The following is a 20,783-nucleotide window of genomic DNA, read 5'->3' on the forward strand; positions in this document are numbered from 1 at the left end:
CCCAGACACTGTTAAACCCTGTCAGACTAATCTCACTCCCCTCATGACCCCGTCTCACCGTCCCAGACACTGTTAAACCCTGTCAGACTAATCTCACTCCCCTCCTGACCCCGTCTCACCCTCCCAGACACTGTTAAACCCTGTCAGACTAATCTCACTCCCCTCCTGACCCCGTCTCACCCTCCCAGACACTGTTAAACCGTGTCAGACTAATCTCACTCCCCCCCTGACCCCATCTCACCCTCCCAGACACTGTTAAACCCTGTCAGACGAATCTCACTGCCCTCCTGACCCCGTCTCACCCTCCCAGACACTGTTAAACCCTGTCAGACTAATCTCACTGCCCTCCTGACCCCGTCTCACCCTCCCAGACACTGTTAAACCCTGTCAGACTAATCTCACTCCCCTCCTGACCCCATCTCACCCTCCCAGACACTGTTAAACCCTGTCAGACGAATCTCACTGCCCTCCTGACCCCGTCTCACCCTCCCAGACACTGTTAAACCCTGTCAGACTAATCTCACTCCCCTCCTGACCCCGTCTCACCCTCCCAGACACTGTTAAACCCTGTCAGACTAATCTCACTCCCCTCCTGACCCCGTCTCACCCTCCCAGACACTGTTAAACCCTGTCAGACTAATCTCACTCCCCCCCTGACCCCATCTCACCCTCCCAGACACTGTTAAACCCTGTCAGACGAATCTCACTGCCCTCCTGACCCCGTCTCACCCTCCCAGACACTGTTAAACCCTGTCAGACTAATCTCACTGCCCTCCTGACCCCGTCTCACCCTCCCAGACACTGTTAAACCCTGTCAGACTAATCTCACTCCCCCTGACCCCGTCTCACCCTCCCAGACACTGTTAAACCCTGTCAGACTAATCTCACTCCCCTCCTGACCCTGTCTCACCCTCCCAGACACTGTTAAAGCCTGTCAGACTAATCTCACTCCCCTTCTGACCCCGTCTCACCCTCCCAGACACTGTTAAACCCTGTCAGACTAATCTCACTCCCCTCCTGACCCCGTCTCACCCTCCCAGACACTGTTAAACCCTGTCAGACTAATCTCACTCCCCTCCTGACCCCGTCTCACCCTCCCAGACACTGTTAAACCCTGTCAGACTAATCTCACTCCCCTCCTGACCCCGTCTCACACTCCCAGACACTGTTAAACCCTGTCAGACTAATCTCACTCCCCTCCTGACCCCGTCTCACCCTCACAGACACTGTTAAACCCTGTCAGACTAATCTCACTCCCCCCTGACCCCGTCTCACCCTCCCAGACACTGTTAAACCCTGTCAGACTAATCTCACTCCCCTCCTCACCCTGTCTCACCCTCCCAGACACTGTTAAACCCTGTCAGACTAATCTTCCTCCCCTCCTGACCCCGTCTCACCCTCCCAGACACTGTTAAACCCTGTCAGACTAATCTCACTCCCCTCCTGACCCCGTCTCACCCTCCCAGACACTGTTAAACCCTGTCAGACTAATCTCACTCCCCTCCTGACCCCGTCTCACCCTCCCAGACACTGTTGAACCCTGTCAGACTAATCTCACTCCCCTCCTAACCCCGTCTCACCCTCCCAGCCACTGTTAAACCCTGTCAGACTAATCTCACTCCCCTCCTGACCCCGTCTCACCCTCCCAGACACTGTTAAACCCTGTCAGACTAATCTCACTCCCCTCCTGACCCCGTCTCACCCTCCCAGACACTGTTAAACCCTGTCAGACTAATCTCACTCCCCTCCTGACCCCGTCTCACCCTCCCAGACACTGTTAAACCCTGTCAGACTAATCTCACTCCCCTCCTGACCCCGTCTCACCCTCCCAGACATTGTTGAACCCTGTCAGACTAATCTCACTGCCCTCCTGACCCCGTCTCACCCTCCCAGACACTGTTAAACCCTGTCAGACTAATCTCGCTCCCCTCCTGACCCCGTCTCACCCTCCCAGACACTGTTAAACCCTGTCAGACTAATCTCACTCCCCTCCTGACCCCGTCTCACCCTCCCAGACACTGTTAAACCCTGTCAGACTAATCTTCCTCCCCTCCTGACCCCGTCTCACCCTCCCAGACACGGTTAAACCCTGTCAGACTAATCTCACTCCCCTCCTGACCCCGTCTCACCCTCCCAGACACTGTTAAACCCTGTCAGACCAAACTTACTCCCCTCCTGACCCCGTCTCACCCTCCCAGACACGGTTAAACCCTGTCAGACTAATCTCACTCCCCTCCTGACACCGTCTCACCCTCCCAGACACTGTTAAACCCTGTCAGACTAATCTCACTCCCCTCCTGACACCGTCTCACCCTCCGAGACACTGTTAAACCCGGACAGACTAATCTCACTCCCCTCCTGACACCGTCTCACCCTCCCAGACACTGTTAAACCCTGTCAGACTAATCTCACTGCCCTCCTGACACCGTCTCACCCTCCCAGACACTGTTAAACCCTGTCAGACTAATCTCACTGCCCTCCTGACCCCGTCTCACCCTCCCAGACACTGTTAAACCCTGTCAGACTAATCTCACTCCCCCCCTGACCCCGTCTCACCCTCCCAGACACTGTTAAACCCTGTCAGACTAATCTCACTCCCCCCTGACCCCGTCTCACCCTCCCAGACACTGTTAAACCCTGTCAGACTAATCTCACTCCCCTCCTGACCCCGTCTCACCCTCCCAGACACTGTTAAACCCTGTCAGACTAATCTCACTCCCCTCCTGACCCCATCTCACCCTCCCAGACACTTTTAAACCCTGCCAGACTAATCTCCCTCCCGTCCTGACCCCGTCTCACCCTCCCAGACACTGTTAAACCCTGTCAGACTAATCTCACTCCCCTCCTGACCCCGTCTCACCCTCCCAGACACTGTTAAACCCTGTCAGACTAATCTCACTCCCCTCCTGACCCCGTCTCACCCTCCCAGACACTGTTAAACCCTGTCAGACTAATCTCACTCCCCTCCTGACCCTGTCTCACCCTCCCAGACACCGTTAAACCCTGTCAGACTAATCTCACTCCCCTCCTGACCCCGTCTCACCCTCCCAGACACTGTTAAACCCTGTCAGACTAATCTCACTCCCCCCTGACCCCGTCTCACCCTCCCAGACACTGTTAAACCCTGTCAGACTAATCTCACTCCCCTCCTGACCCCGTCTCACCCTCCCAGACACTGTTAAACCCTGTCAGACTAATCTCACTCCCCTCCTGACCCCATCTCACCCTCCCAGACACTGTTAAACCCTGTCAGACTAATCTCACTCCCCCCTGACCCCGTCTCACCCTCCCAGACACTGTTAAACCCTGTCAGACTAATCTCACTCCCCTCCTGACCCCGTCTCACCCTCCCAGCCACTGTTAAACCCTGTCAGACTAATCTCACTCCCCTCCTGACCCCGTCTCACCCTCCCAGACACTGTTAAACCCTGTCAGACTAATCTCACTCCCCTCCTGACCCCGTCTCACCCTCCCAGACACTGTTAAACCCTGTCAGACTAATCTCACTCCCCTCCTGACCCCGTCTCACCCTCCCAGACACTGTTAAACCCTGTCAGACTAATCTCACTCCCCTGCTGACCCCGTCTCACCCTCCCAGACACTGTTAAACCCTGTCAGACTAATCTCACTCCCCTCCTGACCCCGTCTCACCCTCCCAGACACTGTTGAACCCTGTCAGACTAATCTCACTGCCCTCCTGACCCCGTCTCACCCTCCCAGACACTGTTAAACCCTGTCAGACTAATCTCGCTCCCCTCCTGACCCCGTCTCACCCTCCCAGACACTGTTAAACCCTGTCAGACTAATCTCACTCCCCTCCTGACCCCGTCTCACCCTCCCAGACACTGTTAAACCCTGTCAGACTAATCTTCCTCCCCTCCTGACCCCGTCTCACCCTCCCAGACACGGTTAAACCCTGTCAGACTAATCTCACTCCCCTCCTGACCCCGTCTCACCCTCCCAGACACTGTTAAACCCTGTCAGACCAAACTTACTCCCCTCCTGACCCCGTCTCACCCTCCCAGACACGGTTAAACCCTGTCAGACTAATCTCACTCCCCTCCTGACACCGTCTCACCCTCCCAGACACTGTTAAACCCTGTCAGACTAATCTCACTCCCCTCCTGACACCGTCTCACCCTCCCAGACACTGTTAAACCCGGACAGACTAATCTCACTCCCCTCCTGACACCGTCTCACCCTCCCAGACACTGTTAAACCCTGTCAGACTAATCTCACTGCCCTCCTGACACCGTCTCACCCTCCCAGACACTGTTAAACCCTGTCAGACTAATCTCACTCCCCTCCTGACCCTGTCTCACCCTCCCAGACACCGTTAAACCCTGTCAGACTAATCTCACTCCCCTCCTGACCCCGTCTCACCCTCCCAGACACTGTTAAACCCTGTCAGACTAATCTCACTCCCCCCTGACCCCGTCTCACCCTCCCAGACACTGTTAAACCCTGTCAGACTAATCTCACTCCCCTCCTGACCCCGTCTCACCCTCCCAGACACTGTTAAACCCTGTCAGACTAATCTCACTCCCCTCCTGACCCCATCTCACCCTCCCAGACACTGTTAAACCCTGTCAGACTAATCTCACTCCCCCCTGACCCCGTCTCACCCTCCCAGACACTGTTAAACCCTGTCAGACTAATCTCACTCCCCTCCTGACCCCGTCTCACCCTCCCAGACACTGTTAAACACTGTCAGACTAATCTCACTCCCCTTCTGACCCCGTCTCACCCTCCCAGACACTGTTAAACCCTGTCAGACTAATCTCACTCCCCTCCTGACCCTGTCTCACCCTCCCAGACACTGTTAAACCCTGTCAGACTAATCTCACTCCCCCCTGACCCCGTCTCACCCTCCCAGACACTGTTAAACCCTGTCAGACTAATCTCACTCCCCTCCTGACCCCGTCTCACCCTCCCAGACACTGTTGAGCCCTGTCAGACTAATCTCACTCCCCTCCTGACCCCGTCTCACCCTCCCAGACACTGTTAAACCCTGTCAGACTAATCTCACTCCCCTCCTGACCCCGTCTCACCCTCCCGGACACTGTTAAACCCTGTCAGACTAATCTCACTCCCCTCCTGACCCCGCCTCACCCTCCCAGACACTGTTAAACCCTGTCAGACTAATCTCACTCCCCTCCTGACCCCGCCTCACCCTCCCAGACACTGTTAAACCCTGTCAGACTAATCTCACTCCCCTCCTGACCCCGCCTCACCCTCCCAGACACTGTTAAACCCTGTCAGACTAACCTCACTCCCCTTCTGACCCCGTCTCACCCTCCCAGACACTGTTAAACCCTGTCAGACTAATCTCACTCCCCTCCTGACCCCGTCTCACCCTCCCAGACACTGTTAAACCCTGTCAGACCAATCGCACCCCCCTCCTGACCCCGTCTCACCCTCCCAGACACTGTTAGACCCTGTCAGACTAATCTCACTCCCCCCCTGACCCCATCTCACCCTCCCAGACACTGTTAAACCCTGTCAGACTGATCTCACTCCCCTCCTGACCCTGTCTCACCCTCCCAGACACTGTTAAACCCTGTCAGACTAATCTCACTCCCCTCCTGACCCCGTCTCACCCTCCCAGACACTGTTAAACCCTGTCAGAGTAATCTCCCTCCCCTCCTGACCCCGTCTCACCCTCCCAGACACTGTTAAACCCTGTCAGACTAATCTCACTCCCCCCCTGACCCTGTCTCACCCTCCCAGACACTGTGAAACACTGTCAGACTAACCTCACTCCCCTCCTGACCCCGTCTCACCCTCCCAGACACTGTTAAACCCTGTCAGACTAATCTGACTCCCCTCCTGACCCCGTCTCACCCTCCCAGACACTGTTAAACCCTGTCAGACTAAACTCACTCCCCTCCTGACACCGTCTCACCCTCACAGACACTGTTAAACCCTGTCAGACTAATCTCACTCCCCTCCTGACCCCGTCTCACCCTCCCAGACACGGTTAAACCCTGTCAGACTAATCTCACTCCCCCCCTGAACCCGTCTCACTTTCCCAGACACTGTTAATCCCTGTCAGACTAATCTCACTCCCCTCCTGACCCCGTCTCACCCTCCCAGACACTGTTAAACCCTGTCAGACTAATCTCACTCCCCTCCTGACCCAGCCTCACCCTCCCAGACACTGTTAAACCCTGTCAGACTAATCTCACTGCCCTCCTGACCCCGCCTCACCCTCCCAGACACTGTTAAACCCTGTCAGACTAATCTCACTCCCCTCCGGACCCCGTCTCACCCTCCCAGACACTGTTAAACCCTGTCAGACTAATCTCACTCCCCTCCTGACCCCGTCTCACCCTCCCAGACACTGTTAAACCCTGTCAGACTAATCTCACTCCCCTCCTGACCCCGTCTCACCCTCCCAGACACTCTTAAACCCTGTCAGACTAATCTCACTCCCCTCCGGACCCCGTCTCACCCTCCCAGACACTGTTAAACCCTGTCAGACTAATCTCACTGCCCTCCTGACCCCGTCTCACCCTCCCAGACACTGTTAAACCCTGTCAGACTAATCTCACTGCCCTCCTGACCCCGTCTCACCCTCCCAGACACCGGTAAACCCTGTCAGACTAATCTCACTCCCCTCCTGACACCGTCTCACCCTCCCAGATACTGTTAAACCCTGTCAGACTAATCTCACTCCCCTCCGGACCCCGTCTCACCCTCCCAGACACTGTTAAACCCTGTCAGACTAATCTCACTCCCCTCCTGACCCCGTCTCACCCTCCCAGACACTTTTAAACCCTGTCAGACTAATCTCGCTCCCCTCCTGACCCCGTCTCACCCTCCCAGACACTGTTAAACCCTGTCAGACTAATCTCACTCCCCTCCTGACCCCGTCTCACCCTCCCAGACACTGTTAAACACTGTCAGACTAATCTCACTCCCCTCCTGACCCCGTCTCACCCTCCCAGACACTGTTAAACCCTGTCAGACTAATCTCACTCCCCCCCTGACCCCGTCTCACCCTCCCAGACACTGTTAAACCCTGTCAGACTAATCTCACTCCCCTCCTGACCCCGTCTCACCCTCCCAGACACTGTTAAACCCTGTCAGACTAATCTCACTCCCCTCCTGACCCCGTCTCACCCTCCCAGACACTGTTAAACCCTGTCAGACTAAACTCACTCCCCTCCTGACACCGTCTCACCCTCACAGACACTGTTAAACCCTGTCAGACTAATCTCACTCCCCCCCTGACCCCGTCTCACCCTCCCAGACACTGTTAAACCCTGTCAGACTAAACTCACTCCCCTCCTGACACCGTCTCACCCTCACAGACACTGTTAAACCCTGTCAGACTAATCTCACTCCCCTCCTGACCCCGTCTCACCCTCCCAGACACTGTTAAACCCTGTCAGACTAATCTCACTCCCCTCCTGACACCGTCTCACCCTCCCAGACACTGTTAAACTCTGTCAGACTAATCTCACTCCCCTCCTGACCCCGCCTCCCCCTCCCAGACACTGTTAAACCCTGTCAGACTAATCTCACTCCCCTCCTGACCCCGTCTCACCCTCCCAGACACTGTTAAACCCTGTCAGACTAATCTCACTCCCCTCCTGACCACGTCTCACCCTCCCAGACACTGTTAAACCCTGTCAGACTAATCTCACTCCCCTCCTGACCCAGCCTCACCCTCCCAGACACTGTTAAACCCTGTCAGACTAATCTCACTCCCCTCCAGACCCCGTCTCACCCTCCCAGACACTGTTAAACCCTGTCAGACTAATCTCACTCCCCTCCTGACCCCGTCTCACCCTCCCAGACACTGTTAAACCCTGTCAGACTAATCTCACTCCCCTCCTGACCCCGTCTCACCCTCCCAGACACTGTTAAACCCTGTCAGACTAATCTCACTCCCCTCCTGACCCCGTCTCACCCTCCCAGACACTGTTAAACCCTGTCAGACTAATCTCACTCCCCTCCTGACCCCGCCTCACCCTCCCAGACACTGTTAAACCCTGTCAGACTAACCTCACTCCCCTTCTGACCACGTCTCACCCTCCCAGACACTGTTAAACCCTGTCAGACTAATCTCACTCCCCTCCTGACACCGTCTCACCCTCCCAGACACTGTTAAACCCTGTCAGACTAATCTCACCCCCCTCCTGACCCCGTCTCACCCTCCCAGACACTGTTAAACCCTGTCAGACTAATCTCACTCCACTCCTCACCCCGTCTCACCCTCCCAGACACTGTTAAACACTGTCAGACTAATCTCACTCCCCTCTGACCCCGTCTCACCCTCCCAGACACTGTTAAACCCTGTCAGACTAATCTCACTCCCCTCCTGACCCCGTCTCACCCTCCCAGACACTGTTAAACACTGTCAGACTAATCTCACTCCCCTTCTGACCCCGTCTCACCCTCCCAGACACTGTTAAACCCTGTCAGACTAATCTCACTCCCCTCCTGACCCCGTCTCACCCTCCCAGACACTGTTAAACCCTGTCAGACTAATCTCGCTCCCCTCCTGACCCCGTCTCACCCTCCCAGACACTGTTAAACCCTGTCAGACTAATCTCGCTCCCCTCCTGACCCCGTCTCACCCTCCCAGACACTGTTAAACCCTGTCAGACTAATCTCCCTCCCCTCCTGACCCCGTCTCACCCGCCGAGACACTGTTTAACCCTGTCAGACTAATCTCACTCCCCTCCTGACCCCGTCTCACCCTCCCAGACACTGTTAAACCCTGTCAGACTAATCTCACTCCCCTCCTGACCCCGTCTCACCCTCCCAGACACTGTTAAACCCTGTCAGACTAATCTCACTCCCCTCCTGACCCCGTCTCACCCTGCCAGACACTGTTAAACCCTGTCAGACTAATCTCACTCCCCTCCTGACCCCGTCTCACCCTCCCAGACACTTGTAAGAAATCATGGATTGAAAGAAATAATAGTCTGTTATGGGTTCCCTAGATCAGCAGTTTGCCTAAGTTGATGACACAGAAAGATTCCAGTCATGTCAGAAAAATAGCTTTTCAGAGAGTTGAATTATGAGGTCAGAGCACAGTAATAGACCTTCGAATGGGCATAACTAGGCCTGATATGGGATGCAGCAAGGAGCTGTAGGATAAACAAGCTGTCTACAAGAGGCCAACAAGACCTTTAGAACAGAGATAAGGAGGAAAATGACCTGATGAGAGTGGGAGGGGGATGTCATAGGGAGCCTCTCCCTTGTATTGGACAATGGGATGGGGAACAAATGATTGACACCAGGTAATCACCAGCCCACCGAAATAACTATAAATATAGACGACCGAGAGAGGAAATCAGGCAGTTAGTGGCGAAGGCTTCCCCGAGGTAGCTGCAGCCTAACACCTCCAACAGCTCGAGGGATGACCCAACGGAAGTGACCGCTGCAGCAGACTGCAGGAATCCACCCAATCTGAGACCACCGTACTGCCTTCCCGTCCGTCTGGTTTTTTCGTTGCATTCTGGGGCCGCAGATCGCCCTCCTCTTTCATGGGTTGTTTGTCTACTGTATCTATTTCAATAGCATGTAGTAATATCTGATTATGCTTCAACCTGTAGCTCTTTAATAAAAAGCCGTACAACTCCTAAGAACCTTTGGGTAATCTGTGTGTGACCTGTGATCCAAATCTTACAGTGGTGTCAGAAGTGGGATCACAGAGTTGGGAGTTGTAAGGTCCCGGTTGGGGGGACCGGAGGGACTTGGTCAAACGCACGTGATCGTTGCTTAGACTGAGTATTTTTCTCTCTGAAAAAAGGGAGCAGGAAAGAGCGTGTTATAAAGTAAAACCAGAAATACAATGGTGTTGGCATATCACCGGGAACAGTTGATAGATAGCCTGAAGGAGGTGAAGCATAACGCACAGGAGAGAGAGGGGGGAGATAGAGAAGGGGAAAAAATCTAATTTGCAGGCTAACCAATCTGAAAATTCAGCAGAGAAAGGGGGAAAAAACAGGGATTTGGAAAGCCAGGAAAAGCTGCTGAGATGCCAATTTAAAAAAAGGCAAAAAAAGAGAAACTTAAAGTTTTACCGACATGGAAGTTATTAACATCTGTGCTGAAACAAATAAAACACAAGATTTGCTGAGTGAAAGGAACCTTAAAAAATGCTGGAATTTCAGTTTGTGTGAAAATTGTAGTGTATGTGCCTTTAAGAGCCCCATAAGTGCTGTAATGCCGGTAATGGCCACTCGGGCTATATAAGCCTGTATATTGTGTTATATCCATTAGTACCCCTCCAGACTTTGCTTAGTAAACACCTATGAACCAACTCCTGTCTTCAGTGTCTCTATCAACACACGGACACTACAGTGGCGACAAAGTGGAAACGGACTTACCTACAATTCGGCAGCACCTCAAGGACATCGATTCCTCTGGCGTCCAGAAGAATCAAGAAGTGAAAGAAGCTGTTGTTTCACCAGCTGGCCAAGCTGGTGGCAGGTACTGCGGTAATCCTTCCTGGGCGTCAGGCTGGGGCTCCGACGGCTGGCTCTACAGCTGGGCCAAGCAGCGAAAGCGGAGGCAAGCAGTAACAGACGGGGAGGGAGCACTCGGGAGACGGCCGCGGCTGCAAGCAGGTCGGCGTTCAGACCTACAGAGAGAGTCCGGCGGGAACAAGTCTCCAACTGTAAATAAATAAATAAATAAAAAAAGAACGGAAACCACGGGAAACAGCGTTGTCATCGGCAGCAGCGGCGGGAAAGCACGGGAAGCGCCATATCTTTTCTGCAGAAAAGATAGAAAAGTGCGGGAAGCGCCATATCTAAGATGCCTAATTCTGGCAATATTGATGCTTTTGATAACGAGATAGAGGATTGGACCACATATGTGGAAAGAGTGGAGGTATATTGCACCGCAAATGGAATAGAAGATGAGAAAAAAGCTTCAGTACTTCTGGATCTAATGGGCGCAAAGACATACAAGCTGTTACGAAACTTAATCACTCCAGCCGAACCGATGGACAAGAATTTTAAGGAGATTGTTCATACCCTACACTGCCAATTTGAGGCAGGACTGGCAGATTCTCTGCGAGACAAATTCGTCTGCGGTCTCCTAAGTGTAGGAACACAAAAAAGGCTATTTTCTGAGAAAGATTTAACACTGGACAAGGCTTTCAGTGCAAGAGGAGCTGCAGAGATACAGCAAAGGCCACAGGACTTCGGCACCCATGAAATGACACGGGGTTTCGAGAGATGTTATCGCTGCGGCAGATCCACCCATGACCAGAGGGACTGCTGGTTCAAGGACAAAGCATGCAGGCAATGCGGAAAGATGGGACACATTACACGTGTGTGCCGATCTGGAAACAAAAAATCCACTAACAGGAAAAGAATCAATAAGGAAAAGCACAGAAAGGTACAAATGATGACGGACAGTAGCTCCGAAGACCAGAAGAGCGATAGCGACTCCGGGAACAAGAGACTAAGCTCTCTCAAATTACATAATGTAATTGCCAAAGAAGATTACCAGACCATTTGGGTTACCCTCACAATAGCAGGGTCCCCAGTTAAAATGGAGCTAGATACAGGATCAGCTCTGACCGTCATAAATCGACGGGATTACGAGCGGCTATTTCCGCATATACCTTTAAAAGACACATCCATTATCTTGAAAACATATACGGGGCAGAAAGTATACCCTAAAGGAAAAATAAGGGTGCCTGTTGAATACAACGGCAAGGAAATACAGAAGTTGTATTTATACGTTCTACAAGATGGTGGTCCACCGCTGTTGGGACGTGAATGGATCAGGAAAATACGTTTAGACTGGCATTCCATCCAGGCACTGACGGTGACCAGTAAGGAAAAAAATGATGATGACGTCATACCTGAACGATTAAAAGACATCTTGGCCAACGCCAAGGAAGTGTTTCAAGAGAAACTAGGAACCTTGAAAGGCATCAACGCCTCAATAAAAGTGGAAGATGCAGCAATTCCCAAGTTTTTTAAGGCAAGACCGGTGCCATACGCAATTCGTCCAGCAGTCGAGGCAGAGCTGGAGAATTTGGAAAAGGCAGGCGTATTATCTAAAATAGATTGGAGCGAGTGGGCAACACCCATCGTCCCAGTCATGAAGAAAGCATTGAAGAATGATAAATCTGAAGAACAGAGAAAAATTCGCATCTGTGGAGACTTCAATGTGACTGTAAACCCGGTCCTTCACAGGGTACAGTATCCTCTTCCGAGGATAGAAGATATTTTCGCCTCACTATCCGGAGGGAAACGTTTCACCAAAATTGACTTGGCACAGGCATATCTACAGATGGAGGTTGAAGAGGCCTCTAAAAAATATCTCACGATAAATACACACAAAGGTCTGTACCAGTACAATCGACTGGTTTTCGGAGTAGCATCCACTCCAGCTATCTGGCAAAGAGCTATGGAGCAAGTCCTCCAAGGGATTCCGGGGACTCAATGGTACCGAGATGACATTCTTGTAACAGGAGAAAACGACAACGAGCACCTTGCCAATTTAGAGCAGGTGCTCACTAGGCTGAGAGAACGGGGCCTACGAGCAAATCGCCCCAAGTGTGAATTTTTCCGAAATCAAATATCATATTGTGGCCACATAATAAATAAGGAAGGGTTGCATAAGTCACCTGAAAAAATTGAAGCGGTCATAAAAGCCCCAGCACCTGAAAATGTTTCACAATTAAGGTCGTTCCTGGGATTAATAAATTACTATCATAAATTTTTACTGAACTTATCAACTCTTCTACACCCTCTTAATGAACTGCTACAAACAGGAGTAATTTGGAAATGGAACGAAGACTGCAAACGTGCCTTCCATAAATGCAAAGACTTAATCACATCCAATGAAGTTTTGGCTCATTACAACCCATCACTGCCAATCAGACTGGCGTGCGATGCATCCCCTTACGGCATAGGAGCAGTATTATCGCATAAATTCCCTGATGGCTCGGAACGGCCGATAGCTTTTGCATCACGCTCATTGAACTCAGCTGAGCGTAACTATGCCCAAATCGACAGGGAAGCACTCAGCCTGGTATGGGGAGTGAAGAAATTCAACCATTACCTACACGGACAAAAATTTACCTTGTTGACTGACCATCAACCCCTCATCTCCATATTCAACCCTAAAAAGGGTGTTCCCATTATGACAGCGCAAAGGCTGCAGAGGTGGTCCCTTTTTCTAGGGGCACACCAACACATCATAGAATACAAAGGATCAAAACAGCATGGGAATGCTGACGGATTATCGCGCCTACCGTTGCCAACGGTAGAAGAGGCACCTACAGTAGACCCAGTGGAGATGTTCCACTCTACCATAGTGGAATGTCTACCAGTAACAAATTCTGCCATTGAAAGGGAAACGAGAAATGACCCGACTCTCTCACGGGTCTACGATTTAACAGTGAAGGGATGGCCAGCACATGGCGAACTACTGTTGCCAGCATTCTCGCAAAGAAGAGAACAGCTGTCAGTGTGCCGAGGAACCTTGATGTGTGGATCCAGAGTGGTGATTCCACCCAAACTCCAGGATAAAGTGCTAAAGGAGCTTCACGAGGGGCATCTGGGTGGAGTGAAAATGAAGAACCCAGCCAGGGCGTTTGTATGGTGGCCAGGTATCGATGGAGACATCGAAGAAATGACCAAGAGCTGCCTAGGATGCCAGAAGGTCCAAAACGCTCCACCACAAACCCCTCTACATCCATGGGAGTGGCCCTCATCTCCCTGGCAAAGGGTACACATCGACTTTGCTGGTCCATTTATGGACTCAATGTTCTTAATCGCGGTTGATGCACACTCCAAGTGGCTGGAGGTAATAAAGATGTCCTCCACCACCACGGAAAAAACCATCACAGTATTAAGGACCATATTTGCCAGGAATGGGCTGCCGGAACAGATCTGTTCTGATAATGGACCGCAATTTGTGTCCGAAGAATTCAGGAAGTTCTTAAAAAACAATGGGGTTAAGCACTACACGTCCGCCCCATACCATCCCGCCACCAATGGATTGGCTGAAAGGTTTGTCCAGACCTTCAAGAAGGCCATAAAGGCCATGGGTAATGAAGACATAAAACTTCAGCACAAAGTGGATAACTTCTTGTTCGCATACAGGAATGCAACACATATGGTTACCAACCAAACTCCCGCCATGATGTTCTTCAATAGAAACCTAAGATGCCGGCTGGATTTGGTCAAGCCCAACATCAGAAGGGACGTGGAGAACCGGCAGTTTCAAGGCATGAATGAAAGGCCAACTAGAACCTTCCAGATAGGTCAACAAGTTTTGGCCCGGGACTACTGTACCGAGAAATAGCAGCCTGGAACTATCTGCACACGACTAGGACCACTGATGTATACCGTGGACATCGGAGAAAGCATAATAAGGCGCCATGCTGACCAAATCATAGAGTCATCCGAAAAGGGACAACCTACACCACAACTCTATATGCCGAACGATGAAGTAGAGATACCCATATCTACCTCCGATCCGGTGATACTGGAACCCGATGAACCCGACACTGGCATTCAAGCCGAATCAGCCTTGCCAAAAGAACCTACTACACCACCAGAAACCACTACACCACCGAGGCGTTATCCGGACCAAGTCAGGAAGCCTCCAGAGAGACTGACTTATAATTAATTAACTACAGCAATGTGTATATTATTTTTCTTATAACATGTAATTAATAATTACTTAAAATATGATGTACTGGTTAGCTAAAAGGGGAGGAATTGTAGTGTATGTGCCTTTAAGAGCCCCATATGTGCTGTAATGCCGGTAATGGCCACTCGGGCTATATAAGCCTGTATATTGTGTTATATCCGTTAGTACCCCTCCAGACTTTGCTTGGTAAACACCTATGAACCAACTCCTGTCTTCAGTGTCTCTGTCAACACACGGACACTACAAAAGTGTGTGTTAAAGTGTAAAAGTTTTCCTGACTATGAATGTTTAAGAAGTTACAGTATTCCTTTTGTCTGAAAGTTTGTCTTTAAAACAAAAAGTGTCTATTATGTGTGTTTTAGCTCCACCCACTTCTCTGTGTTAAAAGCGTTTAACCCTTTTGTCTTGTCTTGGATTTTGGCAGTTTTAAGAATGTACGAATAAGATTGTGCCCCAAGAATTGGAGAAAAAAAACTTTGAACTACAATTTAAGTTAAGCTGGTGTGGAAAAACTGAGAAAAACAAAAAGTTTGTTTAACAAAAGATTAAGTTTCAGTCTAAGATTTAACCTTGGAGTCATGGTTGCTATGGTGAAATCTTCCAAAGCAATTTGATTTGATTTGTTTAAATGTGAAAAACTAATTTTTCTCCAGTTGTATTCAATGTTTTTACAGTCATTTGGAAAGGCATCTGAAGAAAGGAAAATAAGAAATCTGACATAATTTACTGTTTTCTGCAAGCATGTGCTATTTTGTTTAGTTTTATCTGTTCTGTTCATGTTTAGTTAAAGTGTGAAAACACAACTGTCTTTTTCGATCAGGAAAGTTTAAAAAAAAATTACGTGAAGTGATGCAATTGCATGCATCTGACAATGTTTTGCTCCGCCTTCTTAAAAACCTGCAAAGGAGTTAACCCTCTCCACTGACAGCTGTTTAAGTTCACCGAGCAACAACTTTAGTATTGCTGAATGAAATTTAAAGATATTGGACATTATTAAACTTAAGTTTCTTAATTTTAAGTTAATATTTCCCCACAGTGACAGAAGGAAAATTATGATTTGATAAATTAACCCCTTGGGCTCTTAAGCAGAGCCACAATGGATTCTCTGTTTTCTTTTGTTATATGGAAGTTACATTGTAAACTAATTGTAACACTTCTGTCTCTAATGTTAAAACACCATGTAAACCACCTAGCCTGAGAATCACTTGTTTCTGAAATTGGAATTGATAAGATAAATTGATAGAAATGAAATTGAACATTGACAAAACCTATCAATTCAACAGTACTGCTGTTTGGATTTTTGGGATAATTTTGAAATGGCAAAATGGTCTCAGGCACTATATATTGGGTTACTTTTGGGAAAATAAAAGATCCTCTAAAATAATGATAAATAAAAAGTGTTAATAACTTGGACCAAGTGACAATGTTTGATCTATATTTTCTACCTTAAATATTGTACTGGACAGTAAAGTTCCTCCAGGGCTCATGAATGAGATATGAATGGTAATTAATGGGATGTGTGAAATGGAGAGAGGAAGTGAATGAGGGTGCAAGATAGAAACAGGAGAATTACACCATCAAATGGGAGTTTTCTTAACTTTCTAGTGAAAGTCAGGAAAGTGCAGTTACAAATAGTAAATTGATAGCTTTCTCTTGGAGACATTTGTGTCTTGCCGATGTACTTTTTAAGAAAACCGAATTGATAGTCTGGCCACTACTCAAGACATTGGGACCATGCAGAGGAAGATGAGCAAAGATCTCCAGACGACTACAATCTTTTGATAGGATCACCTGAAAGCCCGAGAATGGCTTGTGTCGGATGGCACGTTTGGCATGATATTGAGATACCGATATGAGTGTGCAAATGTGATTTGTTACATATGAGGCAATTACCATCCGGAAATGCATGGTGAATTTGCACTGAAGAATGGGCCTCAGACATGCTCAGTTACTTGACAACAGTACGACATTAAATGGTTAATGTGGCTCAGGAGAGTGAGACAACTTTTAAAGCATTGACACATACTCCATCGAGAAACTCTCTAATTAATGAAACTATCAGAATAGAGTTAAATACACTGGTACCTGTTAGAGGGAATGAAATCGTAGTTGAAGTGGAGAGTTACATGGAATTTGGATTGGGACAATTGAGGACTAAGGAGAAATCATGTTTAGCAAGAATTATCCACAAGATAGGTACGAGTAAAAGAGAGATCTGATTTGTTCATTAGTTGTCGCGTGAAATGATTGTAAGACTGGATTTAACTTGTGACTGTAATAATTGTGTTTTTTAGGTAACAGCGCATGGGAAAAACCAGAATGAATCCAGTATGAGGTGGTTTTGGTGGTGCCTTCTGTGTCACTACTACCGCAACTACCATGCTCTACAGGTCTAACAGGAACTGCCCCATCAACCAACTCGTTTTACTCAATATCAGATCCTATGCTCAAGTGAAACTGACAGTAAATGAGATACTTAAGCATGAGCTGCACAATTATGTGGCACAATTCGGATACTACATTCCCCTTTTGTCTGAGGGCTTCAGTGAGCTCGTGATGTGACTGAACTCCTCCCTAAAGCATTTTTATGTTTTGGAGCAAGACAACTCAAGAATAGATATTGAAATTGACAGAATAGGGGACAACTCACACTGGTGGGATATTGGGCTTAATATATCAGCAGACCCTTAGGTTCGACTTAATTCACACACTCTGGCAGTTCTCCAACTTGTAATGATAGTGTATTTGATATATGTAACCCGTGTAGTAAGACTTCGATGGATAAGCCAATATTGTACTCATGCCTATGACTAACCAGCACCAACAAATTAATTGAGCACACCAAAAGAGACGATCCGAAGCAACGTAGAGGAGAACCCAGGCAGGGTCGCATCAGGGCCACTACTGCCAGATCATATGATTCAGCAGTAGGAGCAGCGGGCGGAGGAGAAATGATAGACTGAGACGCACTGGAAGGAAAGGCATATCAGCACAGCCATCATGATGGCTGGGGAGAACCCGGGGTGTCCCTCAGCCACCACAAGAGTAAAGGGTCGGCCCCTATGAGTGCCATAGTTAGCACCCAGACCTATAATGACAAGGGGGATAAAACCTCCTTTGAGAAGCGCTCTGTTCCCCTCAATTAGAGGACTGCAATTTGCAACAATGCTCGTCAGAGAATAAATTGAAATAGTCGAGGAATCAATGTTTGAAACATTTCATCCTCGAGGTGGGGACTGTATGAAAGACTGGTATTTAAAGAATCATATATGTATAAATTCAAGGGTAGCCATTGACCAATTAATCTTACCCATAATTCCCGGCGGGTATGGAAATGTTAAAGACTGTTCGAATGTAGCCGCAAAGAGAGTCAAAAGCAGTTTTGACTCAGTTCTGAAAACAAACAGCCATAGGCTACGAGTGAAGGTTAAATTGTTAAATAACATATTATCATGCTCAGCTTAATTGGAGTTTCCTTAACACTGCTTCTACCAGGGAACCTAGAATAAGAGAGATAAGATGAATTCCAATGGGGTGAAGAACTATAAACAAGATAACAATGAACAGGGTAAAGTTGTAGGAAAAATACTGGAAAATCGGGCCAGGATGCTACCCTTAGTCTGAGTGACAATGGTGCTTTGACCATTGGAACCAATTAAAGAAGGTGATTTTGTTAAAGACTGTGGACACTGGCCAAGCGAACTTTTGATGAGAAAAGGGTTAAAATCTCGATACTCAAAGAATAACTTTCAACAGACTTACTGCGAGAACAAAGCAACAGACTTAAGACAATGTAATCTGTGTCCGAGAGGTTCCACAGACGAAGGACAGTGAGCTACTCGTTAAAACGATCGCCTAATGTTAAGTTTATTGCGCTGCAAGCTTAATAAATCTAATCTATTGCTCAAACATACTGGCTGCTGCCTATTGGTGTCTTGTCCAAGACCTCACAGAGATCATTAAGATCTTACAAACCCTCCTTCCCCTCACTCGCTGTTAGATTGACCCCCTCCCCTCACTCCGTTAGTTTGACCCCCTCCCCTCACTCCGTTAGTTTGACCCCCTCCACTCACTCCCTGTTAGATTGACCCCCTCCCCTCACTCTCTGTTAGTTTGACCCCCTCCCCTCACTCTCTGTTACCTTGACCCCCTCCCCTCACTCCGTTAGTTTGACCCACTCCCCTCACTCCGTTAGTTTGACCCCCTCCCCTCACTCCCTGTTAGATTGACCCCCTCCCCTCACTCTCTGTTAGTTTGACCCACTCCCCTCACTCCGTTAGTTTGACCCCCTCCCCTCACTCCGTTAGTTTGACCCCCTCCCCTCACTCCCTGTTAGATTGACCCCCTCCCCTCACTCTCTGTTAGTTTGACCCCCTCCCCTCACTCCGTTAGTTTGACCCCCTCCACTCACTCCCTGTTAGATTGACCCCCTCCCCTCACTCCGTTAGTTTGACCCACTCCCCTCACTCCGTTAGTTTGACCACCTCCCCTCACTCCCTGTTAGATTGACCCCTCCCCTCACTCTCTGTTAGTTTGACCCCCTCCCCTCACTCCGTTAGTTTGACCCCCTCCCCTCACTCCGTTAGTTTGACCCCCTCCCCTCACTCTCTGTTAGTTTGACCCCCTCCCCTCACTCGCTGTTAGATTGACCCCCTCCCCTCACTCCGTTAGTTTGACCCACTCCCCTCACTCCGTTAGTTTGACCCCCTCCCCTCACTCGCTGTTAGATTGACCCCCTCCCCTCACTCCGTTAGTTTGACCCCCTCCCCTCACTCCGTTAGCTTGACCCCCTCCCCTCACTTGCTGTTAGTTTGACCCCCTCCCCTCACTCCGTTAGATTGACCCCCTCCCCTCACTCTGTTAGTTTGACCCCCTCCCCTCACTCCCTGTTAGTTTGACCCCCTCCCCTCACTCCCTGTTAGTTTGACCCCCTCCCCTCACTCCGTTAGTTTGACCCCCTCCCCTCACTCTCTGTTAGTTTGACCCCCTCCCCTCACTCCCTGTTAGTTTGACCCCCTCCCCTCACTCCCTGTTAGTTTGACCCCCTCCCCTCACTCTCTGTTAGTTTGACCACCTCCCCTCACTCCGTTAGTTTGACCCCCTCCCCTCTCTGTTAGTTTGACCCCTTCCCCTCACTCCCTGTTAGTTTGACCCCTTCCCCTCACTCCCTGTTAGTTTGACCCCTTCCCCTCACTCACTGTTAGTTTGACCCCTCCCCTCACATCCTGTTAGTTTGACCCCCTCCCCTCTCTGTTAGTTTGACCCCCTCCCCTCACTCTCTTTTTGTTTGACCCCCTCCCCTCACTCCCTGTTAGTTTGTCCCCCTCCCCTCACTCCCTGTTAGTTTAACCCCCTCCCCTCACTCCCTGTTAGTTTGACCCCCTCCCCTCACTCTCTGTTAGTTTGACCACCTCCCCTCACTCCGTTAGTTTGACCCCCTCCCCTCTCTGTTAGTTTGACCCCCTCCCCTCACTCCCTGTTAGTTTGACCCCTTCCCCTCACTCCCTGTTAGTTTGACCCCTTCCCCTCACTCCCTGTTAGTTTGACCCCTTCCCCTCACTCTCTGTTAGTTTGACCCCCTCCCCTCACATCCTGTTAGTTTGACCCCCTCCCCTCTCTGTTAGTTTGACCCCCTCCCCTCACTCTCTTTTAGTTTGACCCCCTCCCCTTACTCCCTGTTAGTTTGTCCCCCTCCCCTCACTCCCTGTTAGTTTAACCCCCTCCCCTCACTCCCTGTTGGTTTGACCCTCCCCTGACTCCCTGTTAGTTTGTCCCCCTCCCCTCACTCCCTGTTAGTTTAACCCCCTCCCCTCACTCCCTGTTGGTTTGACCCTCCCCTGACTCCCTGTTAGTTTGACCCCCTCCCCTCTTGTGATGAAATATGCCTTCATCAACCCATGTGTTTTACCTGCTTGTATTTTACCTGCTTGTATCTTACCTGCTTGTATTGTGTGAACCGCACCCTTTTGTTCCTATTGTGTGTATTGGCTACGCCCCTGTCTTTTGCCATATAAAGGTCTCAGGAGCTGTATGAGTCATTCACTACCAGACGAACCCGATGTGGGAAGACCTGCTATGCTGCTATGTTCTTAGTGATTAAAAGCCTTCAGTTGAATCCTTGTCTTTGAGTCATTGAT

The 20,783-nt window shown here is 49.6% G+C and overlaps 1 protein-coding gene across 1 annotated transcript in view; it reads left to right on the top strand.

The window, feature by feature from the left end:
* Positions 1-18,555, top strand: part of LOC147095559 (class I histocompatibility antigen, F10 alpha chain-like) — a 57,588-nt gene extending 39,033 nt beyond the window's left edge. The window contains exon 7 of the mRNA XM_085974687.1: positions 16,941-18,555. The gene's annotated coding sequence lies outside the window, so the exon portion shown is untranslated. The remainder of the gene's footprint in view (positions 1-16,940) is intronic.
* Positions 18,556-20,783: the final 2,228 nt, after the last annotated feature.

This window comes from Somniosus microcephalus, unplaced genomic scaffold (genome assembly GCF_052327205.1).
Source record: "Somniosus microcephalus isolate GS21.2 unplaced genomic scaffold, FLI_Smic_1.0 unresolved_chr1, whole genome shotgun sequence".
In the NCBI taxonomy this organism is placed as follows: domain Eukaryota; kingdom Metazoa; phylum Chordata; class Chondrichthyes; order Squaliformes; family Somniosidae; genus Somniosus; species Somniosus microcephalus.